The sequence below is a fragment of the Tamandua tetradactyla genome (assembly GCF_023851605.1).
Source record: "Tamandua tetradactyla isolate mTamTet1 chromosome 22 unlocalized genomic scaffold, mTamTet1.pri SUPER_22_unloc_3, whole genome shotgun sequence".
Lineage (NCBI taxonomy): Eukaryota > Metazoa > Chordata > Mammalia > Pilosa > Myrmecophagidae > Tamandua > Tamandua tetradactyla.
The window spans coordinates 161,364-176,799 of record NW_027518253.1 but is presented as its reverse complement, the minus strand read 5'-3'; positions in this window follow the sequence as shown (position 1 = coordinate 176,799).

Sequence of the window (15,436 nt, the reverse complement as noted above, 5' to 3'; positions counted from 1 at the left end):
TAAGTATGATGAGTGATACACATCCCAAACAAAATAATGAATATAGTGAATAATTCCAGTCATAAGAAACATTAAAATATATGTTAATCTATTATGAAGTTGTTGCTTAAGGTAGAGGAGAATGTGTGCAGGTTATTCCTAAGGTATATGAGGAAACATTTTGTGGGAATGGATATACCCACTCTTGATGGTGAATATATATAAATATATAGACTTCTTAAATTTCACACTTTAAATTATGAGTACCTTATTGTCAATTTTACCTCTATGTAGATATTAAAATAAATTTCAACTATATACATTAATTCATACAACCTAAAATACAATAAATGTTTTCATACATTCAAAATTAATTATCAGTGACAGTTTTTTTGTAGCAGAATATAGAGAAAAACCACATGATCATCTCAATATAGGCAAAAAATACATTTGAAAAAACTGAAGAATTTTCATGAAAGAAACACTACCAACTATAACAATTTTTAGAGAGCTAGAGAAATCAAGATACTGTGTTATTAGTTAAAAAATGTAACATATACATTAATGGTATAGAGAGATTCAGACATAAACAAACATATGGTCAATTGCTTTTCATAAATGTACCCCAGCAATTCAATGAGTCATGTTAATTCTTCTCAGCAAATATGGATAGGAAAGCTAAATGTTGTATTAAAAATGTCCACCATTTTCACACAACATATAAAAAATTTGGTAAACATGAATTATAGCAAACTTGAAAAGTTATTAGTATAAAAATTCTTAAAAGAAAACAGAAAAGCTCTTTTTTGGAAATTGTTAGGTGATGGCTTCTTACATAAAATATCACACAAAACACACACACACACACATTTTTTTGCATGGGCAGGCATGGGGAATCATCCTGGGTCTCTGGCATGGCAGCTGAGAACTGTGCCTGCTGAGCCACCGTGGCCCACCCCACACCTATTTTTATACAGAAGAATACACCATTAAGGGAAAATAAAAGGGAGACACTAAATATGGAAGATTATTGTATTTATCACCAACAAACAATTTTTGGGATATACCATAAAGCCTGATAAGACAAACAAAGGAATAAAATAATTGATTAAAAGATTCAAACAGATCTTTGCAGAGAAGATGAATGACCAATGAGCCTTTGAATAAATGCTCAAATCATTAATCATCAGGGAAATAAATAATGATACCATTACATCTGCATTTATATAACTAAAATTAAATGACTGAAATTACCAAATGTGAGGCTTTAAAGCAATAGGAACTCTCATCCGCATGAGGGAATGAGAAATAGTACAATCACTTGAAAAGATAAAATTCTTAAGAATTTAACATATACCAGTAATTATGACAGCTACTTGAGTGGAGGTGTTTTCACAATATATCCACATAATAATCTGTCCCTGATGTTCACAATAGTTTTATTTACTTATTTATTCATTATTTAAGGAAACAAACAATACACTTAGAACCACCAAAACTGAATATTGTAGTTAGCTTAACTATAGGCATATTTAAATAAAGTTTCCATATAATCTTTGTAAAACCTGTATTTACACAGTAAATTTCATAAACCAATTTAAAATTAAGGCAACAAGGAAAAATATACAAATTCAGATAGCAAAAAAAATTAAACACTAACTTAAGTAGCATTTCAGCAGCTGTCAAAACTGTGAATGCTCTGAAAATATCAAGTAGAAAGTTCTTACAAATATCTGCATAGCTATAACAATGACCTATGTTAGTAAACATTTTCCTGATTTCCAGAAAATATGAAGATACAAATAGTTTTGCAATTAACACATAAAATGTTACCACCTAATATGGATATTTTATTTAGCTTATCTTTAAAATCTAAGTAATCATCATAAAGCCTGTTTGTACAATATATTTCATAAACCAATTTAAAATTAAAGGAAGGAAAAAATCTATAGATATCAGAATTTCTTAAGTTCCAAATATTAAAAAAGTATTTTAAATACCATTTGATTGACTATCAAAGCTATGCACTCTCAAAATATCAAGTAAAATGTTATTACAAATATCAACTTAGCTATAGTAGTGACCTATATTACTAAGTATTTGCAAATTTTTGATTTCAGGATTCATTTTATCTAATATTACTATAGCTGCCTATAGTTGTTTTTTTTTTTTACCTTTTTTCATTGTAAAATATAACATATTTTGTAAAATATAACACACAAAGAAAAGAAAGAAAGCAGCAATAATTTCCAAAACCCACTTCAACAAGCAGCTATAGAACAGGCCCATCATATGTATATACCACATATTCTTTATCCACTTGTCTATTGACAGGAACCTGGGTTGTTTCCATCTTTTGGCAGTTGTGAATAGTGTATATTGGTGTGCAAATATCTGTTCATGTTAGTGTCCTCAACTCTTCTGCTTATATTCCCCATATTAGTATTTCCATGTCATAGGATACCTCAGTAGTTTTCTGAGAAGTTGTCAAATTGACTTACGCAGTGGCTGAAATATTATGTGCTTTGTGATTTTCTGTTGTGTTCAGGGCATTTGATTATCTTGATATGGTTATTTTGCAAGTTGATTTCCTTTGCTCTTCTAATGTTTTGTATTTACTTTTTTTTACTGAATGTTTCCTTTTGCACTTTGTCAATTACTCTCCACAAAATCAAGGTCTGGAGCTCATGTAGGGGATAAAAGTCAACTTAAAGGTCTATTAGAAGTTAGGTCAGGGTGAGTGGGTACTCCAGTGGCAGAATGGCTGCCCACCACATAGGAAACCCAGGCCAGCTTATGCAAAAAAAAATGAAAAAAGAAAAAGGAAACAAAAATAATAATAATAAAGTAAGATAATAACATAAAAATATGAAACACAAAAGCAAACACCACAAGATACACCCCAACATTAGTAGGCCCAGGAATAAAATGGAGACACCCCAGGATATACTGGGAATGAAATCAAGTTGGTGCCCACCAAAGGAAGAGAAAGTTTAAGAGAAAAATAATATAGTAATAATAAAAATAAATAATATGAAATAAAAATAATATGTGAAATAAAAAGATAATATAAAATAATAAATAATGAAAAGAACAATTATATTACAATAAAGTGCATAGAAAGGATATATTTTCAAAAAGGATAAAAGAAAGTTAAGAAAAACAAATTAACAAACAAGCACATAAATAAATAAAAACCTAGGCAGATAGGGAGTTAGCTTGCCTGCACTTATTCCTTCTGTCCAGCAGGGGGAGACCATAAGTCTCCTCCTCCCTTAATCTCTCCCCTCCTTGTCTGGTGGAGCCAACTTGCACACACTGTATCTGGCCAGCAGATGGTGCACCCAAGTCTCCTTCTCACTGAACCCCAACCCTCCTGGTCAAAGTAACTCAAGCTTGGTGTGGTTGGCAAGGGACTGCTTCATCCAGGGCAGCTGGCCAGCAGGTCTCTGGTGGGGGGACTGGGGAGATGACCAGCACCTGGGGCATCAGCTGATCTGCAGTGCTGGTAAGCCTATTCAGTGCAAGTGCAGACTGGCTATTCCTGTACGGCACTGGGTGATCACTCCCCCTGCACTGAGACCTGTGCTTCAGTGGATGATTGGCCTGCCCCTCCCTGTGGGGCATCCAGCAAACTATATGGGGAGGTTTCCCAGCTCAGAGCTGTGCAGGTCTGGTGCTGAGGACTGTCAACTCCCTGCTACCATACGTCCCCCATGCATCACAGCCCACCTGATGTGAATCACAGTCACCTGACCCATTCAGTCCCCCTGGCTGATCTGCCAATGCTCTTCTCCCCAAAACTACCTAAAGACCCTCCTTATTTACTCACATCCCTGGACCTGCCGTCCTGGTCATTTTCTCTCCATCTCTTATCTTGTTTCATGGATCAGGTGTGAACTCAATCTACTGTCCCCTGCCATCATTCCAGATTCTCTAGATTTATTTATTTTTTCCAAAATCTGGAAATTAAATAAATGTCTATTAATAATCAAGAAAATAAAGATGGTTAGTCCAGTCCTTCTTCCTTTCCTTTTCATGAATGCTTAGAGGTCCATGGTCACATCTGTGTCATCTTCAACTCAGGCAAAGCCAGCAGCTAAACTGAAGAGAGGGATGCTGCAGAGGAGTTATCCAAGACTCAGTCTTACAAGGCCTAGGTATAAATGGATGACCAGAAAGTGAGGACATTTATGGGATTTCTCTCCTCTACCTGCCAGCCTCTCCTTAACCTGAGCTTCTGAGCCACTGAACTGCATGGTACATGTACACTGTGGGTCACCAACCACCCAGAGCCTTGGCCTTGATGTTGCCGTGGTCTGTAGAGGAGGGAGAGCACACATCACTGGTTTTAGGCCAATTCAAACATCCTACCATGAAATACTCCTTGCATCTGCTCTTGAGCCCCGTTCTTTTCAATATATGGGTGTACCAAATGAAAACCTATAAAATAACATCAGGCTCAGAAGTCATTCCATGTATTCAAGGACATATACATGGACTATTGTAATAACTTTGACAGCTTAGAAACAGCTGTTGTGGGACTTGAAATCCCAAAGTGAAAGGTACAAAATGTAATGTTTAGTGACATTAAAAAAATGAAGTATATCACTCATAGGGAAGGAGCTTCAGGTTAGGTGATAGACTGTCAATCTTTAGTTGAATTTAATGAAGGGCAGACTTGTTTTCCCATGAAGGGAAAAGAAAGAAGCATGATATTGGGATGAAGAAAAACAAGAGATAGGAGAAATATTTTTTGCATGTATGTATTCATTCACTTAATATACATGCTACTAATTTTTCTATGTTTTATATTAAATTTGTAACATATGGCAGAAGACCCAGAGAAGAACATCACACTACTCTAAAAGTTTTACATTTTTCACCACAGGCAAAGCTTTAAGATCTGCATTAATTTAAAAAGAAACAGGTCTGACTTCAGGAACACCCTAGAGAAAATAATGATTTGAGGAGATGATTAATGCCTTACTATTCTTACAACTACACAAGAAGGAATGAGAAATTGGTTCTGTTTTCTTGAGAGAGACAGGTGGCTGGTGTCAGAATACACAAGGATACCAAAATACTGAGAGTGGCTGCTGAGGGCATGGACCCCACTTGTGGGAGACTTCATAGGAGGCCAACTGGACTTGTGCATCAGCATTGCCCAAGCAGCAAGAAGGCAGAGGCTGCCAGGATTCCATGCCACCCCCCACCTTCCAACTGCAGTTACCTCTGTGATGGGCCCTTCCTCCAGCATACATGCTGGAGGCTGAGCCCCAAACAGCATCTCAGGCTCTGAACTCTGGCAATCTGAACCCCAATTTTGTGGTTAAGAGCACTCAAGAGCTGTGGAGTATTATTTAAGATTTTCCTAACAATAAATTAAGAACTAAAGTATCTGCCTCTCTATTCCTGATACCACACATTTTATTTCACCTGTTTTTAATCCACCATGTGCTTGGATTTCTTCTCCCCTGTCTCTTCCTTCACCTATTCTGTACCTGCTTCAACATGGCAGTCTCATGCAGCACATTGTGTGCTCTCAGGACAGACATGAGCATCCAGGAACTCAACCAGGAGTTGTGCTTCAAGTGGGCAAAAAGCAAACAGAATTTCAGAGACTTTCAGAGAAATTCCTTTTATCTCAAACTACTGTGTACTCCCTCGCCATTCAGCTGCAGAAGTACAGTAAGTCCTATAAGGTCACAGACACCAAAGTTACTACCAATTTTCTTTCTTCCATCTGATAAAATAATCCTATAAACATTGCCTTTCTCTTACCTATATTAAAACAACTCCATTCAGACAACAATCTTGGTGATGTAATAATAGGTATTTTACTTTCAATTTGAGGGGGATGGAAATTCTGAGGCAGAGGGTAGTAAAATAAATTTTGCTGCTAGCAGTGAGAGGTAAAGGAGGACAATATCTTTCTTTCCTCAGAGACTAAAGAGTATAATGACATCCTGGAATCTGTGCTGGCAGAGAAGCTGCAGTTCAAGGAGGAGGGGTTGGCAGAGAAGCCCAGACCAGCTACAAGGCTCAGGTAAGGAGAGCTCCATGCAGTGCTGGCTGGTGGGAAGGTAAATGAATCTCTGCAGTGAGGCAGCTCAGCTGGGAGAAAGAGGGGAAGGGAAGCAATTTATAAACCAACTACAGGGCAGACAAAGTATTTAACAAAGAACTAAAGAACAGTCAGATGGCAAATTATGAACTACGTTTGTTACTCTGTGTCTCCTTTACTCTTTCTCTACTTCTGACTGACCATGGCCTGTCTTCCATTCATTTAAAATAATGCTTTTTCTTGATGATTTCATTCTTTTGTCTCTTCACCTTTTCAGTGCACACCAGCTGTACTTCTACATTTCTATCTGGTACTGTGTCTACTCTCTTCTTAAGACACTGTGTTGGAGAAGGACATGGAAAGAGGGGAGAGCCTGAAGGGACATCTTTATGAAGTAGAGTTGAGACCAACTGGATTAGTTTTCAGAAGTTCAAGGCAAGGGTTAATATCAAGTAATCTTTCTGGAGATTTCTCTGATAAGAGTAAAATTCTTCATTCTCTTGGCAACATGCAGTTCACCAAGTACGAGGCAAATTGGGGGATAGCTTGGTGATAGTCTCACAAACACCTCTGTCAAATCCTTGTACTCTATCATTCACCTGTCTGCATTCTAAATTTTTATCTCATAGCCATCTTAGGAAATACCTTTCCCCAATTCATGATCAACCACTAGAGCTGATAAAGAGACAGTAGATATCACAAGTAAAGAGAGAAGTATTCCCTCCTAAATCTGCTATTCTGTGACCTGCATGATGCATGATGAACCTGACAACTGCTAGTGGATAAGCTTTCATTAGAAACTGGATCAAGGACACAGGCTGACAGAGTGCCTTTACCAAACACTCCAAACAGGTAAGCTGGTCAAAAACCCTAATGACACAGAGCTTCTCAAATTTCCAGGGTGACAAGAGATACTACACCCTCCCATCTCCATAAGTGATATTTTTACCTGCTGTTTTCCATGGCAATGGACATTTGGGACCATGACAGGATCAGAACTGCCTGGGAACACAGACAGGAAAATCACTGCATTGGATGTCATAGTATTATGCATGTCTCCTCCATCCATGAGAGACCTTCTGGGAGAAAGAAACATCCATTGAGCTATTTTCAATATTTTTATTAAGAAAACAACATGCAAACACATGTTTTTAACATACAAACATTCCATACAACCAATGGCTCATGGTATCATCACACAGTTGTATATTCATCATCAGATCATTTTTTTCAACATTTGCATCTCTCCAGAAAAATAAGTAAAAAAGGAAAAAACTCATACATACCATACCCCTCACCCCTCCCTCTCATTGACCACTAGTATTTCCATGTAGCCAATATATTTTAACCTTTGTTTCCCCTCTCATTTGTTTATTTTTATTCATAATTTTTACTCATCTATCCATACCCTAGTTAAAAGGAGCATCAGACACAAGGTTTTCACAATCACACAGTCATACTGTAAAATCTATATCACTATACAATCATTTTCAAGAAACAAGACTATTGGAACACAGCTCTACAGTTGAGGTACTTCTCAACTGATGACACTAGACCCTAGGTAACATTGATCGTACTTTGTCCCATATATTATTTTCAACACTCTGCAATATTGACATTCATTTGATCTGCCTCATGCAAAAACGTTTTTAAATTTATATATTTAATCACCATCATTGTACACTCCAGGCTTTCCTACATTATACCATGTCAGTTTTTATCCTTTATCATTCCTTCTGGTTTCATATGTGCCACCAACCCTTCTCCCTCTATCATTCTCATATTCAGCTTCATTCAGTGTAGTTATGTTATTGTGCTATAATCAGGTAGTATTCTGTTATCTGTCTGAATTTTTACAAATCTGTTCTGTTGCACAATTCATATTCCCTCAGCACCTTTGCTGGTTTGAAAGGATGTATGTCCCCTAGAAAAGCCATGTTCTAATCTAAATCCCTTTTCATAAAGGTGAAATAATCCCTATTCAATACCATACATTTGAAACTGTAATCAGATCATCTCCCTGGATGATGTGATTTAATCAAGAGTGGTTGTTAAGATGGATTAGGTGACTACATGTCTCCACCCATTTGAATGGGTCTTGATAAGTTTCTGTAGTCCTATAAAAGAGGAAATATTTTGGAGAATGGAGGAGATTTTGGAGAGAGCAGAGACTACTGCAGCACCATGGAGCAGAGAGTCCATCAGCCAGCACATTGGAGATGAAGAAGGAAAACACCTCCTGGGGAGCTTCATGAAACAGGAAGCCAGGAGAAGAAGCTAGTAGATGATGCCATGTTTGCCATGTGCCTTTCCAGCTGAGAGAGAAACTCTGAATGTGTTTACCATGTGTCCTTCCATTCAAGAAAGAAACCCTGAACTTCATTGGCCTTCTTGAACCAAGGTATCTTTCCCTGGATGCCTTAGACTGGACATTTCTATAGACTTGTTTTAATTGGGACATTTTCTCAGCCTTAAAACTGTAAACTAGCAACTTACAAAATTCCCCTTTTTAAAAGCCATTCTGTTTCTGGCAGCTAGCTAGCAAACTAGAACAGCACCAATTGTCAATCTCTATCCTATTTCCATCTCCTGGTAACCTGTGTTCTTAACTTCAATTCTCCATGTTCACTCACTAATGTTAGTTCATATTAGTGAGACTATACAGTGTTTGTCCTCTTCTTTCTGGCTAATTTCACTCAGTGTAATGTCCTCAAGATCCATCCACATTGTTACTTGCTTTGTGACTTTATTCAGTATTACAGCTGATTAATATTCCATTGTATGCATATACCACAACATGTTTGGCCACTCATTTGTTGATGGTCATTTAGGCTGTTTCTATCTCTTGGCAATTGTGAATAATGCTGCCATAAACATTGGTGGGAAAATGTCTATTTGTGTCCTTGCCCGCATGTCCTCTAAATTGATATCTAGTAATGGTATTGCTGGATCATATGTCAATTCTTTACTTACCTTGCTAAGGAAATGCCAATCTGCCTTCCACAGTGGTTGTACCATTTTACATTCCTACCAACAGTTGATAAGTGTGCCTCTTTCTCCACATCCTCTCCAGCACTTGTCGTTTTCTGTTTTTTTGATAATGGCCATTCTAGAGGGTGTCAGATGATATCTCATTGTGATTTGAGTTTGCATTTCCCTAATAGCCAGGGAAGTTGAGCATCTTTTCATGTGCCTTTTAGCCATTTGTATTTCCTATTATGAGAAGTGTCTATTCATGTCTCTTGACCATTTTTTTTCATTAGGTTGTTTGTCTTTTTGTTGTGAGTTGAAGGATCTCTTTATATATTCTGGATACTAAACATTTGTCTGAAATGTGGTTTCCAAATATTGTCTCCCTTGTGTAGGCTGCTTTTTACTTTCTAGCCAAAGATCTTTGATGTACAAACGTGTTTAATTTTGAGGAATAATCATGATCTAGTTCACTAGCTGCTGGAATGCAACACACCAGAGATGGATTGGCTTTTAACAAAAGGAAATTTATTTTGTTAGTTGTTCACTGGAAAGGTAGCTAACTTTCATCTGAGGTTCTTTCTTATGTGGGAAGCTCAGGGTAATCTCTGCTGGCCTTCTCTCCTGGCCTCCAGGTTCCAACAGCTTTCCTCAGGGTGATTCCTTTCTGCATCTCCAAAGGCCTGGGCTGAGCTGCATGTGCTGAGATAAGGTATGCTGAGCTGCTTGGGCTGCTATGTTGCACTCTTTCATTTAAGCACCAGCCAATGAAGTCAAATGTCATTCATTGCAGCAGGCATGTCTCCTAGGTGACTGCAGATGTAATCAGCAACAGATGAGTTTCACATGCCATTGGCTCATGTCTGTAGCAACAAAAGTAGGTGCCTTCACCTGACCAAGTTGACAACTGAATATAACTACCACATGCCATTTATCTATTTCCTTCTTCAATGCTTGTGCTTTGGGTGTATGGTCTAGAAAACCACCTCCTATCACAAGTTTTACAAGATATTTCCCTACATTTTCTTCTAAAAGTTTAATGGTCAGTTCTAATGTTTAGGTCTTTGATCCATTTTGAGTTAATTTTTGTATAAGGTGTGTGATATGGATCCTTGTTCATTCTTTTGCATATGGATATCCAGTTCTCCAAGCACCGTTTATTGAAGAAGCAGCTCTGTCCCAGGTGAGTTGGTTTGACCACCTTATCAAAGTACCATGCTGTTTTGACAACTGTAGCTTTGTAATAGGCTTTAAAGTCAGGCAGTGTGACACTTCCCACTTCATTTTTCTTTCTCAAAAATATCTTTCTCAAGATATTTTTTAGCTATTTGGGGTACCCTGCCCTTCCAAAAAATTTGGCTATAGGTTTTTCTATTTCTGCAAAGTAAGTTTTTTGGATTTTAATGGGTATTGCATTGAATCTATAAATCAATTCGGGTAGAATTGTCATCTTATCTCTATTTAGTCTTCCAATCCATTAACACAGAATGCCTTGCATTTATTTAGGTCTCCTAAGATTGCTTTTAGCAATTTATTGCAGTTTTCTCTGTATTGGTCTTTTGTATCCTTAGTTAAATTTATTTCTAAATATTTGATTCTTTTGTTTGCTATTGCAAATTGAATTTTTTCTTGATTTCTTTTTCATTGCTCATTATTAGTGTACAGAAACACTGCTGACTTATGTGTTGATTTTGTAACCTGCCATTTTGCTGGACTCATTTATTCTAGTAGTTTTGCTGTGGATTTTTTTTTTTTTTGGATTTTGATTATGGTATCATATCTTCTGCAAGCAATGAGAGTTTTAATTCTTTCTTTCTAATTTGGATGCCTTTATTTCTTTTTCTTGCCTGATTTCTCTGGCTAGAACTTCCAGCACTATACTGAATAACAGTGGTAACAGTAGATAACCTTGTCTTGCTCCTGAACTTAGGGGGAAAGCTTTCAGTCTTTCCCCATTGAGGATAATGTTAGCTGTGGTTTTTCATATATTTACTTTATCATGTTGAGGAAGTTCCCTTTTATTCCTATCCTGTGAAGTGTTTTCATCAAGAAAGGATGTTGAATTTTGTCAAATGCCTTTTTTGCATCAGTCAAGATGATCATATGGTTTTTCTGCTTTGATTTGATTTGGATAGTGTATTACATTAATTTATTTTCTTAAGTTGAACTGTCTTCACATACCTGGAATAAATCCCTTGGTCATGGTCTATAATTCTTCTACTTTACTGCTGTATTCAATTTTCAAGTATTTTGTTGAGGACTTTTGCATCTATATTCATTAGAGATATTGGTCTGTAATTTTCTTTTTTCATAGTGTCTTTGTCTGGCTTTGGTATAAGAGTGATGTTGGCTTCATAGAATTAGTTAGGTAGCTTCCCCTCCTCTTCAATTTTTTGAAGAGTTTGAGCAGGATTGGTACTAATTACTTCTTGATTGCTTAGTAAAATTCACATATTAAGCCATCTGGTTCTAAGCTTTTCATTTTTGGAAACTTCTTGATGACTGACTCAATCTCTTGACTTCTGATTGGTTTGTTGAGGTCATCTATTTCTTCTAGAGTGAATGTTGGTTTTCCATGCCTTTCTAGGAAGTTGTCCATTTCATCTACGTTATCTTGTTTATTGTCATATAGTTGCCCATAGTATCCATTCATTACCCCCTTTGTTTATATAATGTCAGTGGTTATATCTCTTCTTCCATTTCTGATTTTATTTATTTGTAACTTCTTTTTCTTTTTGTTAACCTAGCTAAGGGTCAATCAATTTCATTGGTTTTCTCAAAGAACCAACTTCTGGTTTTGTTGATTTTGTGGATTTTCTCAATGGTTTTCATAGTCTCCATTTCATTTATTTCTGCTCTGATCTTCATTATTTCTTTCCTTTTGTTTGCTGTAGGGTTAGTTCGCTGGTCTTTCTCTAAATTTTCCATTTAAACAGTTAATTCCCTGATTTTTGTTCTTTCTTATTTTTAATATAGGCATTTAGTGCAATAAATTTCCATCTTAGCACTGCCTCTGCTGCATCCCATAAATTTTGACATGCTGTGCTTTCATTTTCATTGCTTCAAGATATTTACTGATTTCTCTTGGAATTTCCTCCTTGACATGCTGGTTGTTTAAGAGTGTGTTGTTGGGGCCCCATATATTTGTGAATTTTCTGGCCCTCTGCCTGTTATTGATTTCCAACTTCATTCCTTTATGATCTGAGAAAGTGTTTTGTGTTTTTTCAATAGTTTGTACTTTACTAAGGATTGCCTTGTGATGCAAAATATGATCTATCCTTAAGAATGATCCATGAGCACTTGAGAAAAATGTGTACCCTACTATTGTGGGGTGTAATGTTTTGTAAGTGTTGGTTAAGTCTAGTTCACTTATTGTGTTATTCAAATTCTCTGTTTCTTTTTTGATCCTCTGTCTAGATGGTCTGTCCATTGATGAGAGTGGGGAATTGAATTCTCCAAATATTATGGTAGAGGTGTCACTTCTCCCTTCAGTGTTGTCAGTATTTGTCTCATGTATTTTGGAGCACTGTGGCTTGGTGGATAAATATTTATGATTGTTATATCTTCTTGTTGATTTGTTCCTTTATTAATATGTGGTGTCCCTTTGTTTCTTTTAATATTTTTTACATTTGAAGTCTAATTTGTTGTATATTAGTATGGCTACTCCTACTCTTTTCTGATTGTTATTTGCATGAAATATCTTTTCCCAAACCTTTCACATTCAATCTACTTCTGTCCGTAAGTCTAAAATGAGTCTCCTGTAGACATGATATAGATGGGTCCTGTTTTTTAATCCATTCTATCAGTCTATGACTTTTGATTGGGGAGTTTAATCCATTAATATTTAGTGTTATTATTATAAAGACAGTACTTTCTTCTACCATTTTTCCTTTGGATTTCGCATGTCATATCTAGTTTTTTTTTTGAATATTTTTACCTTTACAGATATTATTCATTTCTACACTTTCCTCCAGACCTCTTTCTCCTGGATTTTTCTATCTTTCTCTAGTTCTCCTTTTAGTATTTCTTGCAGATTGGTCTATTGGTCACAAATTCTGTCAATGATTGTTTGTATGAAAGTGTTTTAAACTCTCCATCATTTCCTTTTCCTTTTTTATTCTCCCTCATTTTTGAAGTACAGTTTTGCTGAACATAGAATTCTTGTTTGGCAGTTCTTTTTTAGAGTCTCAAATATATCATATCACTGTCTTCTCATCTCCATGATTTCTGCTGAGAAATCCACACATAGTATTATTGGGCTTCCCTCTAATATGATGGATTGCTTTTCTCTTGTTACTTTTAAAATTCTCTCTTTCTCTTTGACATCTGACAGCAGAACTACTATTTTAATAAATGAATACATCAAATTAGCAGGTTACAAGATCAACACTCAAAAATCTGTAGTGTTTCTATACACTAGTAATGAGCAATATGAGGGGGGAATCAAGAAAAAAGTTGATTTACAATAGCAACCAAAAAATAAAATATTTAGGAATAAATTTAACTAAGGATATAAAAGACCTATACAAAGAAAACTACAAGAAAGTGCTAAGAGAAATCACAGAAGACCTAAATAAATAGAAGGACATGCTATGTTCAAGGATTGGAAGACTAAAGGTAGTTAAGATGTCAGTTCTACCCAAATTGATTTATAGAGTCAATGCAATACCAATTAAAATGAAGGAAACTTACTTTGTAGAAGTAGAAAAAACAATAACCAAATTTGTCTGGAAGGGCATGGTGCCCCAAATAGCTAAAAATATCCTGAGAAAGAAAAATGAAGTCAGAGGTCTCATACTACCTGACTTTAAGTTTTATTATGAAGCTAGAGTCAAAACAGCATGGTACTGGCACAAAGATAGATATATTGACCAATGAAATTGAATAGAGTGTTCAATTTAGGCCTACTCATCTGTGGACAATCAATCTTTGGTAAGGCAGTCAAGCCAACTCACCTAGGATAGAAAAGTCTCTTCAATAAGTGTGCTTGGAGAACTTGATATCCACATGCAAAAGAATGAACAAGGATCCATATCTCACACCCTATACAAAAATTAACTCAAAATGAATCAAAGACCTAAACATTAGAGCTAAGACCATAAAATTTTTAGAAGAAAATGTAGGGAAAAATCTCATAAAACTTGAAAAAGGAGGTGGTTTCCTAGATCTTACACCCAAAACATGAGTATTGAAGAAAAATATAAAATGGGAACTCCTCAAAATGAAACACTTTTGTGCATCAAAGGATTTTGTCAAGAAAGTAAAAAGGCAGCTTACACAAAGGTAGACAATGTTTGAAAATGATACATCAGATAAAAGTCTAGTATCCAGAATATATAGAGATTCTTCAACTCACAACAAAAGACAAACAACCTAATGAAAAAAAATGGTCAAAAGACATGAATAGACACTTTTCAGAAGAGGAAATACAAATGGCTAAAAGACACATGAAAAAGTGCTCACCTTCCCTGGCTATTAGGGAAATGCAAACCCAAACCACAATGAATATCATCTGACACCCTCTAGAATGGCCATTATCAGAAAACAGAAAATGACAAGTGCTGGAGAGGATGTGGAGAAATAGGCACACATCCACTTTTGGTGGGAATGTATAGTGGTACAACCATTGTGGAAGGCAGATTGGCATTTCCTTAGGAAAGTGAGTTTAGGGTGGAGGAAACTGGCCTGGAAGAGTGGGGAGAATGTATGGATCAAGAAAATCACAAGCACCACTGCTGCATGTGCACACAGTTGTCATCAAGAGGTCCCTCTTTAATGGTATGTCTCAAACCTCCTGATATATTCTTCTGAATATTCATCCCTGAACAATGTCCCCTGAGCACAAATTGGTGTCCAAGGAGGTCGGCACTCTGGACTTTTGGGGTATGTCAACTTCCTTGTTCCTCAGCTCTGAGTCCAAGTCTATCCTTTTTCTGAGTTAGTTTTTCTAACTCAGATGCTAGATCATAAAAAGTACATGCCTGGTCTATTGCAGCAGCATTCACTGAAGCTACACATGGATTTTGACACACACATCTCCATGAATGGCCAATAATTCTTTTATATATGTAGCACAAAATACCATTTGTAAGTTGAGGGGTTATAGATTGCATTCATCAATTGAGTTCCAGTGAATATTTTTATCTAAACCAAGAACAACCAGATTATCCATATACAACGTTTGAATCTACCAGCCACCCCTCCAAAAGCAGCTAGTCAATTTCCTCATTATCTCTGAGGGTAAATATAGTTACATATATCCCAGACTCAGGGCATGGGTCTTTGTGATATTGAACTGTCTGAACGATGATTGAGTAAAGCAAAATGGTCCATGTCTCACAAGATAAAATCTGAGCCTTCCTAGAATGTCCCTATCATATCTCCTATTCTTAAACCAATAAGACTTATTTTCCCGTATTT